Source organism: Vulpes lagopus, chromosome 10 (genome assembly GCF_018345385.1).
Source record: "Vulpes lagopus strain Blue_001 chromosome 10, ASM1834538v1, whole genome shotgun sequence".
Lineage (NCBI taxonomy): Eukaryota > Metazoa > Chordata > Mammalia > Carnivora > Canidae > Vulpes > Vulpes lagopus.
Window position 1 is genome coordinate 72909349 of NC_054833.1, and position 9974 is coordinate 72919322.

A 9974-nucleotide genomic window follows, 5' to 3' on the forward strand; every position below is an offset into this window, starting at 1 on the left:
TCTTTCTCATCCTGATGGAAACACTGACAGCCACATTGAGGCTGTGTTTCTGGATCTGACCATGACGGTTTAGGCAGGAACAGCAAGACCAGAGCTCCAGCTACATTCTCACAAAAGAGCCCAGTACACCTGCGGGTGATAGCATCTTGCTTTCAAGGGTACAAAAGTCCAAAGCAAGAGAATTCTTTTTATCCAGACTTTTATTCTACTCAGACCTTCAGCAGACTGGATGAGGCCCACCCACATGGGACAAGGCGATCTGCTTTATTCAGTCTACTGATTAAAATGCTTTGTCTCCTCCAGAAACATCCTTATAGACACATCCAGACATAATGTCTGACCAAATATCTGGGCACCCAGGGACCTACTTAAGTTGACACATAAAATTCAGCATCTTACTAGGGAAGAAATAATAATGTCACAATAGTACAAGGGAATCAAGATTTCAGATTGAACCACATTAATTTGAAAATGACTCAAGTAAATGACAAATGGACAGTGAGGTATAGAAGCTTGCAGTTCTGGGGAGAGACTTAGGCAGGAGATATAAATTTGAGATTTATTGGTTTATGAACAGTTGGAAGCCAAGGAACCGGATGATGCCACCTAGTTAGAGAAGAGGAAGGGGCAGTCCCACATATTCCAACTCTGTTACTTCCCACTGCTGTCACAAAGCAGGGAACAGAGATGGCTGCTTCCACTTCACAGATATAACTCAATTAAGGATCTTGAGCTGGAGAGAATATTCTGGATTATACAAGAGAGCATTAAATGCAATTCCAAGTGCCTTTATAAGACAGAGAAAGAAGTATATTTGGCACAGAGGAGAAGGCAGTGTGACCACAGAGGCAGAGATTGGAGTGATGTGGCCACAAGCCTCCAAAAGATGGGAGAGGCAAGGAGGTTTTCCTCTGGACAGAGTGCAGCCCCACTGACCCCTTGATTTAAGACTTCTGCCCTCCTAGACAATGAGAGAATAAATTTCTGTTGTTTTAAAGCACAGATATTTTTAAGTAGCAGGGCTCTGGGGCAGATTGGTTTCTGTTGTGGCCATTTGTTGCAGCAGCCCCTGGAAATAATACATGGTATGACTCACTGCTGGGCCAATGGCGTGCCACAGCTCAGCACACACCCGCTCTGATGGCTCACTGTCGTTCTCATCCTCTGCTATGCCTTGTCTCCATCACGTAGCCCCTGCATGCTCACAACGAAGGGGCAATGCCCTCGTTGAATATGGCATTCTTCCTTCATGTCGTGTTTGTGTTCAGTTGTGGGGCTAGAGCTGTTTGGACAAGGGAGAAACTGATCTTTCTTTTTAATTTAGTTTTCTAAATGAACAACACTTGTGTTGACATCATTAAAAAATTGGGTGGCTGAACAAGGCCTATTTACTTAAGTGAGCTTCCTGGTCCTGATCTTAGGGTGGCTATACTCTAATGTAGAGCAGGGCTCCCAAGATGCTAGTGCCTTCAGATAACCCGGCGATCCAGTGGGTCTGGGGCATGCCCTAAGAGTCTGCATTTCTTTCCTTCTTCTTTTTTTTTTTTTTTTTAAAGATTTTATCTGAGAGAGACAGAGAGAGCAAGCACAGAGGGAGAGGGAGAAACAGACTCCCTGCTGAGCAGAGAGCTTGATCCAGGGCTGGTTCCCAGGACCCTGAGATCATGACCTGAGCTGAAGGTAGACACTTAACCACTTAACCTACTGAGCCACCCAGGTGCCCCTGAGTCTGTATTTCTAAGAACCTCCCGGCTGATGCTGCTGTGCTGGTCTGAGCACTTTAAGTAGCAGGGCTCTGGGGCAGATTGGTTTCTCAGGACTTAGTTTCAGGGATGCTTCTAGGTGTGCCCTGAAAAACACAACTAGATCAAATAATTCAGGGAAACCGTGGGTAAAGCAAATTCATCGAGTTTCCTATTTTCAGGACATCTTGCAGACCCCCATGACTTGTGCCACTAGGGGGGATCAATTATATGCAGTGGTTCCCAAATTTATTTAACCACAGGTTTTTTTGTCCCCATATATCTCAAACACCAGGATGTTATAAAGTATACCTCTAGAAATGCTTCTCTGGGAACACATTCCTCACCTCTTGCTTTTGGCCCAAGACTCCAAGGGGAATCTTTAATAACAGGAAGGAACAGGAAACTGTGTTCTTGGCTTCAGAGCCAGACTCTTCCTTCAGGCAGAGACTTAAGTCAGTGAGATTAACGGCTCTGAACACTGGAAAATATGCAAAGTGCAGTGGCTGGAGTAACACAAACCTGGGTTTCAATCCTTGTTCCACATTTACTAACTATATGACCTTGAGCCAGTCATCCTCTCTGAACCTTGGTTTCCTAATCTGTAAAATGGGGGTTCTAGTATATTCCTATTTTGTGAGGTAATGATGAGAAGTAAATGAGCTGAATGCATGTTGAGGACTCAGTTGCCGGTATCTAGTAGATGCCCAATGGAAGCTCTTATTATTACAATGATGCAAAAAAGTCACATTTCACGTGCACCCCATTTTTTACTCTAGTTTTTTATTTCAAGAGAGAGGGGGAAGGAGACGGCGAGAAAGAGAAAGCACAAACATTCTGACTTGGAAGGGAACTTGTGCTTTGAAGCTGACAAGTATAATTTGTCTTGAGACTGCCAAGCTCTTGGGTTGAGCCTTCATATTGGAAAAAAGAGACAAGTTTGATTAATCTGGGGCCTTCATTACTTACTCCATCTGGCCTGGCTTGGCACAGCCCCTTCCCTCTACAAACTGATTACTCCTTCAAAAGCCTCAGCAGAGTGGCCTCTAATGGGCTCTGACACGGCAGGGATGGGGCTCACGCAGCACAGAGATAAGGGCCCCAGCACCAGGGCCAAAACACTTCCAGCGCTACAGCCCAGATGCTGCACCACAAAAGAAAGAAATGAACTGAAAAGGAGCCAAGGCCTCTGGGCCGGGGTAGATCTCAGGATTCCCAGGAGACCTGCTTCCCCACAGCGGGAGCAGCAGCAGCAAGGCTCACATGGATGGGACTGGTGATATGGATTATCTGACTGGGTGTGTTCCAAAGACTATGGGCACTTTCTAATCTGGTTTTATAGTCACACCGGGGAGAGGAAAGTGCTTGGGGGAAGTGAGGAAGGTTGTTGTTATTAGACATTTGCCAGTACAAACCTGCTGAGGAGGTGTTCTCACTTTGCCTTCAGTGCACATGGCCCCACAGTGATGGCCAGGGGGAAAAGGAGGGAAGGGAACCGTTGTTTCCTAAGCGCCTACTATGCTCCAGGCAGGGTGCAAGGGGGTGTGCACACCACTGGCTCTATCACTCAGCACAAGCCTGTGAAGCAGACATTACTATTCTTTATTGAGAGATGGTAATGTGTTTAGTCTGGGCTGCCCAGGAAGTGATACAGCCAGAATTTGAACAGAGGACTGTCCACCGGGGCATCCATGCTGGTCACTGGCCTATTTTGCACCCTCAGTAGCAACCTGTGGGTTGGAGAGAAATTGTGAGTGGGGAGACTCCCCACAGCCTTGGGAGGTGCTGTGTCCTGAGCCTTCTCTCCTAGGAGGTCGTAGAGCACAAAGGCTGATGCCCTGAGGAAGGTGGAGTTCTAGAACAGAGTACCACCCCACATCGATCATTCCATCCATCAGGAGCTTGTTTATCTTGGATCAGGGGACTGCTGGTCTCTGAAACAAAGATCTGCTTCAGAGCTGCTTTGAACAAACAGCTATTTCAAAGGGCCGTCGACTTTGGCTTCCAGGACATGAGGTGCCAATGTCCAGCAAGGTATGTCCCAGGCCTCAGAGAAGGGAGTTTGTTTTGGGAGGCTTGATGAGTCAGAGACTGTACAACACTGCCATCTCCTGGGAGCAAGGCCGGCATTGGCCTGGCCAGGTAGAAATCCAGCTCAGAATACCTGACTCAGGGGTACCTGGGGGGCTCAGCCGGTTAAGCCCCCTACTTGATTTCTGTTCAGGTCGATGACCTCAGGGTTGTGATCTCAGGGTCCTGAGATTGAGCTCCGAGCTCAGAGGGAAGTCTTCTGGAGATTCTCTCCCTCTGCCCCTTACCTTACTCTCTCTCTCTCTCTCTCAATCAATAAATAAATCTTAAAAAAAACAAAACAAAACAAAACAAAAAAACCCTGACCAAATTAAGCTTCCCCAAGGGAACCTTCTCTAGTCACATTATGAATCAGGATCCCCAGTGTTCCTTCATTGGTTACCAAAGCCCACAGAGACCTAGAGTATGGGCCTAGGAGTCCAAACACTCAATTGTTCATTTTTTTCATTCAGCAAATATTTACTGAGCACCAATTTTGTGCCAAACACTGTGCCAGGCACTGAATACACAATGGTCAAGGCAAATGGTCCATAACTTCATGAAGTTTATATTCCAGCAGAGAAGATGGACTGTAAATAAGGAATTGTCTCATAGTAAACAAGGAATGTGTTCATTATATGGTGATGAGTGTTTAGAAGAAAAAGCACAGGGTGATGCAGGAGAACTTGGTGCTTATGGGGAGATGAGGACTCTGGCCTAGTCAGTCAGGAAAGCCTTCCCTAAGGCCATGATCCATATGCAGACACCTGAAGGATGTATAGGGATATGTCAAGCCAAGTGACTGAGGAGAACAACATGTGTGAAAGCCCTGAGACAGGGGCACCTGGGTGGCTCAGTGGATGAGTGTCTGCCTTTGGGTCAGGTCATGATCCCAGGGTCCTGGAATGGAGTCCCACATCGAGCTCCCCTCAGGGAGCCTGCCTCTCCCTCTCTCTCTGCCTATGTCTCTGCCTCTCTCCGTGTGTCTCCTATGAATAAATAAATAAAAGCTTAAAGAAAAGAAAGCCCTGAGACAGGAAAGAGACTGGAACATTTGAAAAATGGAAAGTTCTGTATTGATGGGCCATCAAGAGAGAGAAAAAGACTATGTGAGGAGAAATAGGCAGTGATCAGATCACAGTGTCTTAGAGTGCCATGTAAAGGATTTGGCCTCATATTGGTCAAGTATCTTTGTTATGTATGTCAAAAATCTAATTTAAACTAGTTTAAGTGATAAGGCAATTTATGGATTCATTAAATTAGGAAGTCTGGAGTAAAGCTTCAGGTAGGGCTGGATCCAGGAGCTCATATAGTATCATTAAGACTTCCTTTTCAGCTAATCAATTGTTTCTGTTTATTTCCGCATTTCGTATTAAGCAGGCCTAATTTTCTTCTGCACTGACAGATTCTATCAATCCAGTAAGAAAATAGTAATTGATATTCACTAGGCCTCCATCTTCACAATCCTATGGTTCAAAAGGAAGAGAAGGTTACTCCTCTATCTCCATTTGGAAAATAAAATGCAGACAAGACTCTGATTGGCCCAGTCTGGGTCACATATATATCCATTAGGCCAATCACTATGTCCCTGGGGATGCCTTATCATGATTGACCTAACCGGGGCTGTGTTCCTAAAACTGTAGCTAGAACAGAAGTGGAGGGTGAAGAAAGGAGAAAGGGAGGCACCATGCCTGACAGCCCCAGGGCCATATGGGATAGGGGAGGAATTTCCCCCATGGAAAAGTGGTTCTCCATCATAGGAGAGAAGTGGAGAAGATTGTAGGATATACAAAAACATTGACAAAACAATATCATAATTGGTAGAAAGCTATGAGAAACCCCTGGAGGGTTGTAAGCAAGTGAAAAACAGGATAGCATTTTTTTTTTTAAAGACCACACAGGCTATTGTAAGATTGAAATGGAAGGGACAAGAGTGGAAGCAGAAAGGACTTCAGATTTTAAGCAACTGAAACGCTTCCCAACTACCTAGGAGTTATCTAGAAATGTTCCGAAAACCATAGCAAAATGTTCCTTTTAAATGCACGATAGAACTTGCAAGAAATTATGAGAAATCCTCATGGGGTAAAGCTAGAAGACAAAGGGTTAATTAAGTAGCTGAAATTATAACTCCCCAGGAAAGTTCTACCAACCTCTGGTAACCAAGAGACCAACATTTTAACAGTCGTGTGAGGAAAGAAGAGAAGGTCTTGGGCCTACATAGATGGTATTGGACCTGAGAACCTTCTTCCCTCTATACCCATACCACACATAAAGCTGGGCACTTCAGTGAATGGCAAAATAACGGACCAGGAAAAAAAAAAAAAGCACCCATTGCGACTGAGAGATACCAAGAAAGCATTTGTGTCTTGGCCTAGTCTGTGGATGGAAAAAAGCCATCCCCTTTGAGGGGCACCTGGGTGGCTTAGTTAAGCATCTGACTTCAGCTCAGGTCATGAACTTGGGCTCCTGGGATTGGGCCCCAAATCAGGCTTCTCACTCAGCAAGGAGTCTGCTCATCCCTCTCCTTCTCCCTCTGCTCCTCCCCTTGCTCATGCTTGTGCTTGGTCTCTCATAAATACATACATACATACATACATACATACATACATAAATCTTTTTTAAAAAAAGCCACCTCTTTGATACTTTATAAACATGAGTTTCTCATAGGTTTGGGTTGAAATTCATTCCACTTGCATGGTCCTAGAGCCACCAACTTTAAAAAGGGCTCCAGACTAGTCACACCCTTGGGGTATCTGGGAGAAACAAACATGGAACTTCTCTGGAGACCCTCAATCCAAGATACACCCAAAGGAAAGTCTCACTGAGCAAATGCTGAGGTTTCTGGCCATCTCTTTCCCCCATGATGACCACACAGACCTTCAACTGGCCACTAGGGCATTCCTGGCCCCATCCCAATCTGTTTCTGACCTTCTAATTTCTGTCTTCAAGATTCTTCTTCCTATCTCTGTCCTGAACTGAGCCAGCGCTAGCCCTCGATGGCAATTCCCTGCAACAGGGACCGGGTCACGTGTTTGTGTGCAGCGAGGGCTATAGGAACAGCAGGCCCAAGGCGCTATGCAGGGCACACAGCCCAGGGCCTGAACCAACCTTTTTGTCCTCTGCTGTTAGCAAAGCACATCTCCACGTGTGAGCTCATGGAGCTCATTGTCACCACTCTCAACACCCTCCTCAACACCCTCAACATGTCTGGGAGGGGTGCCCCGACTTGGTTATTTTCCTGGCCCGTTAGGGTCCAGGTAGAGAATCCTGCCCTGGCAATGGCTGTGAAGGCCCTGCCTTTGTCTCTCAGGAAAACAGGCAGGAGGGCCTTTGCTCCCTACTGCAGGGCAGGGAGGAGCTGCCAACCAACTCCTTTCGTGTTTCTGGCCTGCTCCGTGTCTTTTCTCTTCTCACAAAGACTGCTGTGTTGAATCTGTTTTTCTAAGTCAGATAGTGATTTGATTTCCACCTCAGAACTTAGCGCCAGCATTCCATGTAGCCGGCCTCACTGCCACAGGCTGTGGTGGAAGAAGGAATTCGGGTTCCCAGAGCACAGTCAGAGATTACACTCTTCAATTCAGGTGGGTGGAGTCAGGAGAGGCTCCCCACACCCACTGTCTAATGCGTACCAGACTTGGGCTTGGCCAACAAGAGGGCTCTGGTAGCAGGAGAAGCCCAGGCTTCACCAGGCCAAGCCATGTCCACGAGATGCCACAGACTGGGATGAGGACCAACCTAGAGCTTGTCCCTGATTCTCCCTTTTTCCCTCCATTCTCTCAGTACTGGTCTAGCATGTAGGGTCCAGGCACATGGCCCCCCATGCATGTGGGGTCATGCCCAGATGTAGTATCCCACCACTAGGCTGGGTCTAAGAGGTGAAGAAAAATTGCCCCCCCTGGAGGCAGCCAGCAGCCTCAGAACTAATGGAACCATGTTCTGTAGCTATGTAGAGAGAGGGTGATAGAGGTTCCCACCCAGAGAAGTGATGTAAGTATCAGGGCTAGCGCTGGCTCAGTTCAGGACAGAGATAGGAAGAGGAATCTTGAAGACAGAAATTAGGAAGGTCAGAAACAGATTGGGATGGGGCCAGGAATGCCCTAGTGGCCAGTTGAAGGTCTGTGTGGTCATCATGGGGGAAAGAGATGGCCAGAAACCTCAGCATTTGCTCAGTGGGACTTTCCTTTGGGTGTATCTTGGATTGAGGGTCTCCAGAGAAGTTCCATGTTTGTTTCTCCCAGATACCCCAAGGGTGTGACTAGTCTGGAGCCCTTTTTAAAGTTGGTGGCTCTAGGACCATGCAAGTGGAATGAATTTCAACCCAAACCTATGAGAAACTCATGTTTATAAAGTATCAAAGAGGTGGCTTTTTTTAAAAAAGATTTATGTATGTATGTATGTATTTATGAGAGACCAAGCACAAGCATGAGCAAGGGGAGGGGCAGAGGGAGAAGGAGAGGGATGAGCAGACTCCTTGCTGAGTGAGAAGCCTGATTTGGGGCCCAATCCCAGGAGCCCAAGTTCATGACCTGAGCTGAAGTCAGATGCTTAACTAAGCCACCCAGGTGCCCTTCAAAGGGGATGGCTTTTTTCCATCCACAGACTAGGCCAAGACACAAATGCTTTTTGGCCTTGACCTTCTTCCCTCTATACCCATACCACACATAAAGCTGGGCGCTTCAGTGAATAGCAAAATAACGGACTAGGAAAAAAAAGAAAAAGGCACCCATTGTCACTGAGAGATAACAAGAAAGCTCTAAGGACACAAAAGGCTACAAATCATACAATTCTATTTATATGAAATTCTCACATCAGGTAAATCCATAGAAACAGAAAGTAGATTTGTGGTTACAGGCTGGAGGGATGAGGGAATGGGGAGAGAATGCTAATAGGTACCAGTTTTTTTTTAGGGGTAAAGAAGGTATTCTGGATTGGACAGTGGTAATGGTTGCACACTGTACTACCTGGTGAATACACTAGAAACAGATGAATCATATACTCTAAAAGGGTGAATTTCATGGGATGTGAGTTATAATTCATTTTTTTAAAAACAGCACTCTAGAGTAGCTGACTACTACTTACAGCTACTGGACCTTGCACAAGTTTTACAACCTCTCTGGGCCTCAGTTTCCTCATCAGTGAAAAGAGGGATAGTAAGAATCCTCTAACAGAGCACTGAGGAAAATAGCTCACTCGCCACACTGCCTTTGTCAGTGCAATTTTATTGCTCCATGGGAATGGATATCCTTCCCCATCCTTCCACTTCCAGTCTCCTTGTGTCTTTACCTCTGCAGTGAGTCTCCTGCAGATGGCATGTGGATACGTGTTTGGTTTTTATCCATTCTGCCACTCTATCTCTAAGGAGCACTAAGGCCATTGACATTTAAAGCAATTATGGACAAGTAGGTCCTTATTGCCATTTTGTTCACTTTTTTCTGCCTTTTTTTTTTTGTAGCTCTTCCATGCTCCTTTCTTCTCTTGTTCTCTTTCCTTGTGATTGATGACTTTCTGTAGTGTCATGCTTGGCTTTCACTCTATTTTCTGTGTATCTATTATATGTTTGGGGTCTCTGGTTACCATAAGGTTAATATACCATCTTAAGTATATCGCAGTCTACATGAAGTTGATGGTCACTTAGGTTTGAACACATTCTAAAAAATCTTTTTTTTTCCAGATTTTATTTATTTATTCATGAGAGACACAGAAAGAGAGTGAGAGGCAGAGACACAGGCAGTGGGAGAAGCAGGCTTCCTGCAGGGAGCCTGATGCCGGACTCAATCTCAGAACCCTGGGATCACGACCTGAGCCAAAGGCAGACGCTCAACCACTGAGCCACCCAGATGCCCCCAAAAGAACTTTTTGAAATCCCCTCTGACATGTTTTATGTGTATATTATCATAGTTTACATCGTTTAATTCATAATTTTACTTCTAATTATGGCCTTTTACTTCCCACTTAAAGAAATCTCCATAACATTTCTTGCAAGGCCAGTCTAATGGTGATGAATTCCTTTAACTTTTGTTTGTCTGGGAGGCTCTTTTTCTTTCCTCTGAATCAGAATGACAGCCTTGCCAGGTGGAATATTCTTTCAACACTTGAACATGTCCTGCCAGTCGCGACTGGCCTGCAAAGTTTCTGCTGAAACATCAGCTGATAATCTCATGG